This window comes from Phyllobates terribilis, unplaced genomic scaffold, assembly GCF_046119375.1.
Source record: "Phyllobates terribilis strain yellow unplaced genomic scaffold, ASM4611937v1 Scaffold_3__8_contigs__length_932513732, whole genome shotgun sequence".
NCBI classification, from domain to species: domain Eukaryota; kingdom Metazoa; phylum Chordata; class Amphibia; order Anura; family Dendrobatidae; genus Phyllobates; species Phyllobates terribilis.
In genome coordinates this window covers 688,361,810-688,371,215 of record NW_027362763.1, presented here as the reverse complement: position 1 = coordinate 688,371,215, position 9,406 = coordinate 688,361,810, and the positions used below count along the sequence as shown (strand labels likewise).

Here is a 9,406-nt window from a genome sequence, read left to right as displayed (position 1 = left end):
GGTACAACATGGTTTAATGGCCGACACAACTATGCTATACAAAAATATAAGATATTGAACGAGGACTTCGATTTTTGGTAATCTCTTTGTTTGTATATATTGTATGTTTTAATCCTATTGTGATCAGTAGAGAAACCCTGTGGCAGTGAATGCAATGTGCAGGAATCACCCAGCTGTGTGTCTGCAAGGGGGAGGGGTAACAGATGACGAGGTGGCCGAGTGGTTAAGGTGATGGACTGCTAATCCATTGTGCTCTGCACGCGTGGGTTCAAATCCCATCCTCGTCGCAAGTTGTTTTTAAAGTTTATTTTACATTAAATTGACTAAGATAAAAATTGAAGCTAAAAACATGGAAATGAAATCATTGCTAAATAGAAAAAAAAGGACAACATAAAATAAAATTGAAATGCAAATCCAGACAAAGCCATAGTGATATACAGTGGGGGAAATAAGTATTTGATCCCTTGCTGTTTTTGTAAGTTTGCCCACTGACAAAGACATGAACAGTCTATAATTTTAAGGGTAGGTTAATTTTAACATTGAGAGATAGAATATCCCCCCAAAAAAATCAAGAAAATCACATTGTATAAATTAGATAAATTTATTTGCATTTTGTAGTGAGAAATAAGTATTTGATCCCCTACAAACCATTATGAGTTCGGGCTCCTACAGACCAGTTAGACGCTCATTACCTGCATTAAAGACAGCTGTCTTACATAGTCACCTGTATAAAAGACTCCTATCCACAGACTCAATTAATCAGTCAGACTCTAACCTCTACAACATGGGCAAGACCAAAGAGCTTTCTAAGGATGTCAGGGACAAGATCATAGACCTGCACAAAGCTGGAATGGGCTACAAAACCATAAGTAAGACGCTGGGTGAGAAGGAGACAACTGTTGGTGCAATAGTAAGAAAATGGAAGAAATACAAAATGACTGTCATCGATCTGGGGCACCATGCAAAATCTCACCTCGTGGGGTATCCTTGATCATGAGGAAGGTAAGAGATCAGCCTAAAACTACACGGGGGAACTTGTTAATGATCTTCAGGCAGCTGGGATCACAGTCACCAAGAAAACCATTGGTAACACATTACGCCTTAAAGGTTTAAAATACTGCAGTGCCCGCAAGGTCTCCCTGCTCAAGAAGGCACATATGAAGTCTGCCAATGAACACCTGGATGATTCTGTGAGTTATTGGGAGAAGGTGCTGTGGTCAGATGAGACAAAAATTGAGCTCTTTGGCATTAACTCAACTCGCCGTGTTTGGAGGAAGAAGAAGGATGAGTACAACCCAAAGAACATCGTCCCAACCGTGAAGCATGGTGGGGGAAACATTATACTTTGGGGGTTCTTTTCTGCAAAGGGGACATGACGACTGCACCGTACTGAAGGGAAGATGGATGGGGATCATGTATCGCAAGATTTTGGCCAACAACCTCCTTCCCTCAGTAAGAGCATTGAAGATGGGTCGTGGCTGAGTCTTCCAGCAAGACAATGACCCAAAACATAAAGCAAAGGAAACAAAGGAGTGGCTCAGAAAGAAGCACAGTAAGGTCATGGAGTGGCCTAGCCAGTCTCCAGACCTTAATACTATAGAAAACTTATGGAAGGAGTTGAAGCTCCGAGTTGCCAAGTGACAGCCTCAAAATCTTAATGATTTAGAGATGATCTGCAAACAGGAGTGGACCAAAATTCCTATTGACATGTGCGCAACCCTCATCATCAACTACAAAAAACGTCTGACTGCTGTGCTGCCAACAAGGGTTTTGCCACCAAGTATTAAGTGTTGTTTGCCAGAGGGATCAAATACTTATTTCTCACTGCAAAATACAAAAAAAATTATCTAATTTATACAATGTGATTTTCTTTATTTTTTTTGGATATTCTATCTCTCAATGTTAAAATTAACCTTAAAATTATAGACTGTTCATGTCTTTGTCGGTGGGAAACTTACAAAAACAGCAAGGGATCAAATAATTATTTCCCTCACTGTACATGAATGGACTGCTGAGGAATATCTAAAGATTAAAGGGATGGGGTCTTGTTAAACGTATTGTCCAAGTTTTACCAGACTCTGCGCCCCCATGTTGTCCATTGTCGTTGTTTGGTATTACTGTATTGCAATTGACATTTCTGTAGTGTGCAGTTTTTGAGGGCATTATAAGAGATGACCTGCAGAAATGTATGGCAGATAGTAATATAATAACTGATAACCAGCACGGATTCATGAAGGATAAGTCGTGTCTGACAACATGTTGGGTTTCTATGAGGAGGTAAGTGCAAATCTGGATGTTGGTGATGCGGCTGATGTGATTTATCTGGACTTTATAAAGGCATTTGATCCTGTACCACATAACAGCCTTATACTGAAGCTACAGAAGCCGGGACTAGGGGAACTATATGCAGATGGGTAAGGAACTGGCTAAATGACAGGAAACAAAGAGTCATAAATGGTACATTCTCTAAATGGGACATAGTCAGCAGTGGGGACCGCAGGCATCTGTACTGGGAGAACTGGGGATCGCAGGGATCTGTACTAGGAGAACTGGGGATCGCAGGGATCTGTACTAGGAGCAGTGGGGACTGCAGACCCCTTGTGAGACCATATGCTGGTGCGGTTGGCCCTGGGTTCCTCCTAATGCAGGACAATGCCAGACCTCATGTGGCTGGAGTGTGTCAGCAGTTCCTCCAAGATGAAGGCATTGAAGCTATGGACTGACCGGCCCGTTCCCCAGACCTGAATCCGATTGAGCACATCTGGGACATCATGTCTCGCTCCATCCACCAACGTCACGTTGCACCACAGACTGTCCAGGAGTTGGCGGATGCTTTAGTCCAGGTCTGGGAGGAGATCCCACAGGAGACCATCCGCAACCTCATCAGGAGCATGCCCAGGCGTTGTAGGGAGGTCATACAGGCACGTGGAGGCCACACACAATACTGAGACTCATTGTGACTTGTTTTAAGGACATTACATCAAAGTTGGACCAGCCTGTAGTGTGTTTTTCCACTTTAATTTTGAGGGTAACTCCAAATCCAGGCCTCCATTGGTTAATAAATTTGATTTCCATTGATGATTTTTGTGTGATTTTGTTGTCAGCACATTCAACTTTGTACAGAACAAAGTATTCAATGAGAATATTTCATTCATTCAGATCTAGGATGTGTTATTTGAATGTTCCCTTTCTTTTTTTGAGCAGTGTGTGTAATATATATATATCTCTCTACGGTATCGGTGCATCATGAATCGTGGTATGTGGGGCCCACTGAGACTCTTTCGCCCGGGGCCCACAAAAACCTGGAGCCGGCCCCGCCAGTAAATACAATTATGTCTGTTAATATGGCGGGATAATTTGAAAGAAGCTTCATCACTCCACATAATCACTTTACACCATGTTTGATAAATCTCCCCCTTCATAACCTTATTACACTTTCTGTCCACCTACTTTTGGACCACCCTGTATATATAACATTACAAAATAATTTATATTTACCTCCATAAGCCATAACTATAACAGAATATAATATGCCTGTTTATGGTCCACTCCTGAGTACTTGTATGGTATTTGTGCAATGTCGTCATATATAGTTTCCTTATAGGGGTCTGGGCAGCATTTTAACACATAGAGCTGATCCCCCAGATACAGATTTATACAGCTAGTACTGAATGGGAGCAGCCAGAAAATCCACTCCCCCTGGTGGAGACTATGGGTAGTTGAGGAAGTGGTTTAGTATAACTATTTTTTACAATGTCCTAATATTTTAAAAACAAATATATGCACACACACACACACACACACGTGTATATATCTATCTATATAATTGTCTTATCCCGTCTGTCTGTCTGTCTTTCTGTCTGTCCAGGAAATCCCGCGTCGCTGATTGGTCCGGCCGTGGCCAATCAGCGACGCGGCATTTCACAAAAAGATGGCGGCCGTTAGCGGCTGATCTGCCGCACGGAGGTGAGCGGCAATGCAGCTGGGAGATGAAGCCGGCTGCTCGCAGCATACGGCTTTGGGCGCCGCTGACCCCCATGTGGCTACTGTCGGGAGATCAGCGGCTACGGCCTCTTATCTCCGGACTTTAAAAGTGACGCCCCTCCCATCTCCTCCCGTCCTCTACTCTCTCCTCCCCTCCTCTACTCTCTCCTCCCCTCCTCTCCTCCCCTCTCCTCCTGTCCCTCCCCCCGCTCGCTCAGGACCCCGGCACCCGGCGCCATACTTACCCCTGCAGCTCCTGTGTCTTCCGCTGCAGCTCTGTGACGTGTCAGGTGACGTCTTTACACCGCGCTCTCTCCTGACCGGTCACAGCGCACAGCGTGAAGATGCCGGCTACGCTGGAGTCTGGAGCAGCAGCTGAGAAGTGAGGTGAGTATTGGATTTTTTTTTTTTTTTTATTGTATGGGGCCATAGGGCATTAATTGGTGGGGTGGGGAAGTGTGACATCGTGGAGGGGCCATTATAAGGAAAGGGGGATGTGACATCCTCCATGGGGCACTATGGGGGGGATGTGACATCCTGCATGGGGCATTATAAGGGAGGGGAGGATGTCACATCCTGCATGGGGCATTATATAGGGGGGATGTGACATCCTGCATGGGGCATTATAAGGGAGGGGGGGATGTCACATCCTGCATGGGGTATTATATAGGGGGGATGTGACATCCTGCATGGGGCATTATAAGGGAGGGGGGGATGTCACATCCTGCATGGGGTATTATATAGGGGGGATGTGACATCCTGCATGGGGCATTATAAGGGAGGGGGGGATGTCACATCCTGCATGGGGCATTATAACGGACGGGGGATGTGACATCCTGCATGGCGCATTATATGGGCGGGGAGTCACATCCTACATGGCATATTCTAGAATACCCGATGCGTTATACCCATCTAGTATATATATTTCACAAAAAGATGGCGGCCGTTAGCGGCTGATCTGCCGCACGGAGGTGAGCGGCAATGCAGCTGGGAGATGAAGCCGGCTGCTCGCAGCATACGTTCCCCGACCGGAGGCGCCGCTGACCCCCATGTGGCTACTGTCGGGAGATCAGCGGCTACGGCCTCTTATCTCCGGACTTTAAAAGTGACGCCCCTCCCCTCTCCTCCCGTCCTCTACTCTCTCCTCTCCTCCTCTACTCTCTCCTCCCCTCCTCTCCTCCCCTCTCCTCCTGTCCCTCCCCCCGCTCGCTCAGGACCCCGGCACCCGGCGCCATACTTACCCCTCCCCTCTCCTCCTCTCCCCTCCCCTCTCCTCCTCTCCCCTCCCCTCTCCCCCCCCCCCGCTCGCTCAGGACCCCGGCACCCGGCGCCATACTTACCCCTCCCCTCTCCTCCTCTCCCCTCCCCTCTCCTCCTCTCCCCTCCCCTCTCCCCCCCCCGCTCGCTCAGGACCCCAGGACCCCGGCACCCAGCGCCATACTTACCCCTCCCCTCTCCTCCTCTCCCCTCCCCTCTCCCCCCCCCGCTCGCTCAGGACCCCGGCACCCGGCGCCATACTTACCCCTCCCCGTGCCTGTGCAGCAGCTCCTGTGTCTTCCGCTGCAGCTCTGTGACAGTGTCAGGTGACGTCTTTACACCGCGCTCTCTCCTGACCGGTCACAGCGCACAGCGTGAAGATGCCGGCTACGCTGGAGTCTGGAGCAGCAGCTGAGAAGTGAGGTGAGTATTGGATTTTTTTTTTTTTTTATTGTATGGGGCCATAGGGCATTAAATGGTGGGGTGGGGAAGTGTGACATCGTGGAGGGGCCATTATAAGGAAAGAGGGATGTGACATCCTCCATGGGGCACTATGGGGGGGATGTGACATCCTGCATGGGGTATTATATAGGGGGGATGTGACATCCTGCATGGGGCATTATAAGGGAGGGGGGGATGTCACATCCTGCATGGGGCATTATATAGGGGGGATGTGACATCCTGCATGGGGCATTATAAGGGAAGGGGGGATGTCACATCCTGCATGGGGTATTATATAGGGGGGATGTGACATCCTGCATGGGGCATTATAAGGGAGGGGGGGATGTGACATCCTGCATGGGGCATTATAACGGACGGGGGATGTGACATCCTGCATGGCGCATTATATGGGCGGGGAGTCACATCCTACATGGCATATTCTAGAATACCCGATGCGTTAGAATCAGGCAACCATCTAGTATATATATATATATATATATATATATATATATATATATATGTATATGTTTATACATTTGTTTTTTCCCTCAACATATTTGTTTTCTTTCTCATAATAATGATTTTTTTTATTCTTATTTTTTTTTTCATAATTTGGCTTTATACACACGGCAATTAGTTTATTCCAAATGTACTCACTTTTCTAATGTTTTTTAATTTTCTGAAAAAAATAAAGATATTTATTCAAGCAAGGATAACTTCTTGTCAGTTTAAGTTCAAGTTTTATTTTCTATTTTGAGTTTTCTAAAGATCTTTCTAAAGAGAGTGTATCAGCCCAAATTGACAGTAAAAAGAAAGTACATAGCTTTGCAATAGTCACTGTAACAATAGCACCTTTAATGTTTTAGTTGCTGCCTCCATTCTGGAACAACTAAAATGTAATTAAATATGTAAATCAGAGTGCTCAGTGCACCCTGGGTGTGACTAAGAGGTTCAGTGCACCTCTCTGCATTGGTCTTGCTGGTGATTGGCAGTATCGGCTTGTTTGGGTTTCCGCTGCAGACAGTTTTTGCTCCAGGCAAGCGAGCGCTGCCAATCACCATTAAGGGAGGCGGGGATGTTCAAAACCTGTGGGTGGAACAGTGTCCTGAGCCTCTTGGCCACTCTTAGGGTACACTGAGCACCCTAATTAACATAGTAAATAAGCTTCAGTTTCTGCAGAACGGAGGCAGCTATTAGAAAACTAAAACTGTAATTTTAATAGGGACTTTACCCCTACAAGGCGATGTGCTTAGTTTATATTGTCAGTTTGGGCTGACACTTTCTTGAAATTATAACTAGTTTCTTACAATTTTTACTCTTAATAAAAAAATCGAGTTTAATTTGTATTTTAAATTTTAACTTGGTCCTTATAGTTTTTTATATTTATGTCTTTCTTGAATTTTGTAACTGAAATGTTTGACATTTTGTGGCTATGCAGCTTTTTCCAAGTTATTCGGACTAATTATTTTTTCGTTATTTTTTTGGGTCTGCTGTAAATTTCCTTTTCTCATCTTTTTCACTTCCCTTAATATCAGGGTTTACAAGTGGATAGTATAAGACTTTGAACTGAAGGTTGTAATTTGTGTCCATCGTGGCCAGGTATCTCATGTCTTCTGTAGCCGGAGAAATCTTAAGCTATTATTATTCTTACTTTTAGAGCACCAATGAAGGGGTTACAAACAGGATATAAATATAAATTACAGTGGACAATTTAACAATGACAGACTTGAACAAAAAGGAGAGCTCCCTGCTCTTGTGGGATTACAGTCTACAGGGTAATGGGGAAGGAGACAGTAGGTTGGAGGGTTGCGGCACCTTCGGTGGTGGCGAGGTGTTAGGAAGTCATTGCAGACTGTAAGCTTTCTTGAAGAGATGGGTTTTCAGTTTCTATCTGAAGATTCTAAATCTGGTGGATAGTCGGTCCTGTTGAGGAACTCCAGAAGATGGGGGACACGCAGGAGAAGTCTTGAACGCGATTAAGTGAGGAAAGTGTAAGAGCAGAGGAGAGAAGGAGGACCAGAGATTATGTGTGGGGAGGTATTGAGACATTAGTTTGGAGATATATGGAGGGGACATATTATGGACGGCCTTGTAGGTCAAGGTTAGTAGTCATTGGGGAATTGGAAGCCAAAGAAGGGATTTGTAGAGAGAAGAAGCAGAGGAGTAGTGAGGAGAGAAGTGGATTAGTTAAGAACGGACTGGAGACGTGCGAGAGTGTTGGTTGGTTGCCCACAGAGAATGATATTGCAGTAGTCGAGGCGAGAAATAATGAGGGCATGCGCAAGCATTCTAGTAGATTCAGGGTTGAGGAAAGGATGGATTCTGGAAATATTTTCGAGTTGGAGTTGGCAGGAGGTGGTAAGAGTTTGGATGTGTGATTTGAAGGACAGGGTAGAGTTAAAGGTAACTCCTAGACAGCAGACTTGTGATATAGGGGATATGTCATTTATTGTGATGCATAGATCAATTGAGTTACTGGTTCTGGCTTTTATCCTAAGTCATGTGACAAGGCTTGTTAAAGGGTCAATATTTACTTTTAGGATTGCTACCCTCCTATATGTGGCACTAGAGTTCTAGTTCTTTTCCTCTCTGAAGAGATAATTTGCATGTTTCCCAGAGGAGAATTGCAGCTTAAAAAGTCTCCTCACCTTGACATGCTTAACATGTCACTCTCCACAAGGAGAAACGTTACCCCTTAGATACTGCTCTGACGCCTCTCACCCAGCCAAACCAGAACTCACACTTTGCACTGACGAGGGTCAGTACCCCAACTTTCTCTCTGAAGAGGCAATTAGAGAAGAAGGAGGAGATGGCTGATAGACACTCTAGGATTCTGGACAGCAGAGAGGTGACGTCTGGGCCAGGAAGGTAGATCTGAGTGTCCTCAACATTTAGGTGGTACTGGGACTTTACGAGTTGTTTCAGGCCAGAGATTTAGGTGGAGAAGTCTAGGAGTTCCAAGACAGAGCCTTGAGGGACACCAAAAGGAAGAGGACAGGGTGAGGAGGTAGTGTGGGAAGGGGAATGGGAGCCGCTAAATGTGTGGTTAGTGAGGTGTGAGGAGATCCAGGTGAGGACAAGGTCTTTGATGCCTAAAGCTAAAAGACATTTGTACTTGTATAATTCCGCTAGATTGTCCGTAATTATCTTGTCATTCCTAACAGCTTTTAAGAACTGGAGGAACAAACAATTGTGTATATATTGAGGTTCCCTCCCAGATCATATTCTACTCAAGGTCAAGCAAATCGTCCACTGGGTTTCCGCTGTCCTGGGAAAGTATAATATTCCCATCGCTAAGGCTGTCCGTAGGATTACGTTATTGGCTATCAGCTGGGAACATGAAGTCTCTTTATTTGAATTAGGATCTTATATTGGACGCCCCAAATGATCTTCAAAACTAACATTTCTTTAAATTATTGTGTATTTTTCAGCTGTATCTGGCCTTCACAAATATTACAGGTCCTCACAGCAAATTACTTAATTCTCATGCTCTTGCATATGATTTTTACATAAAAAGTCTACTACCGTTTGACTAATCACAATGCTTACCCTCTATGGAGACTCCAAGGGAAATTTGCACTTTTTTTCCACTATACAGTAAAATTTGGAATCTTGATAAATCAGAAGCAGAACTAATCGATAGATACTAAGATAGAAAAAATATAACGAATCAGCTCTAAAAAACATGTGTGGCTGGTGCAGAGGTTTTTGGATACATTCCCAC

General features: G+C 45.0%; 1 non-coding gene across 1 annotated transcript; it reads left to right on the top strand.

Moving 5' to 3' along the window:
- The first annotated feature begins 205 nt into the window (after window positions 1–205).
- Window positions 206–287, top strand: TRNAS-GCU (transfer RNA serine (anticodon GCU)). The gene has a single exon. It is a non-coding gene; the product is annotated as a tRNA-Ser (tRNA).
- Window positions 288–9,406: the final 9,119 nt, after the last annotated feature.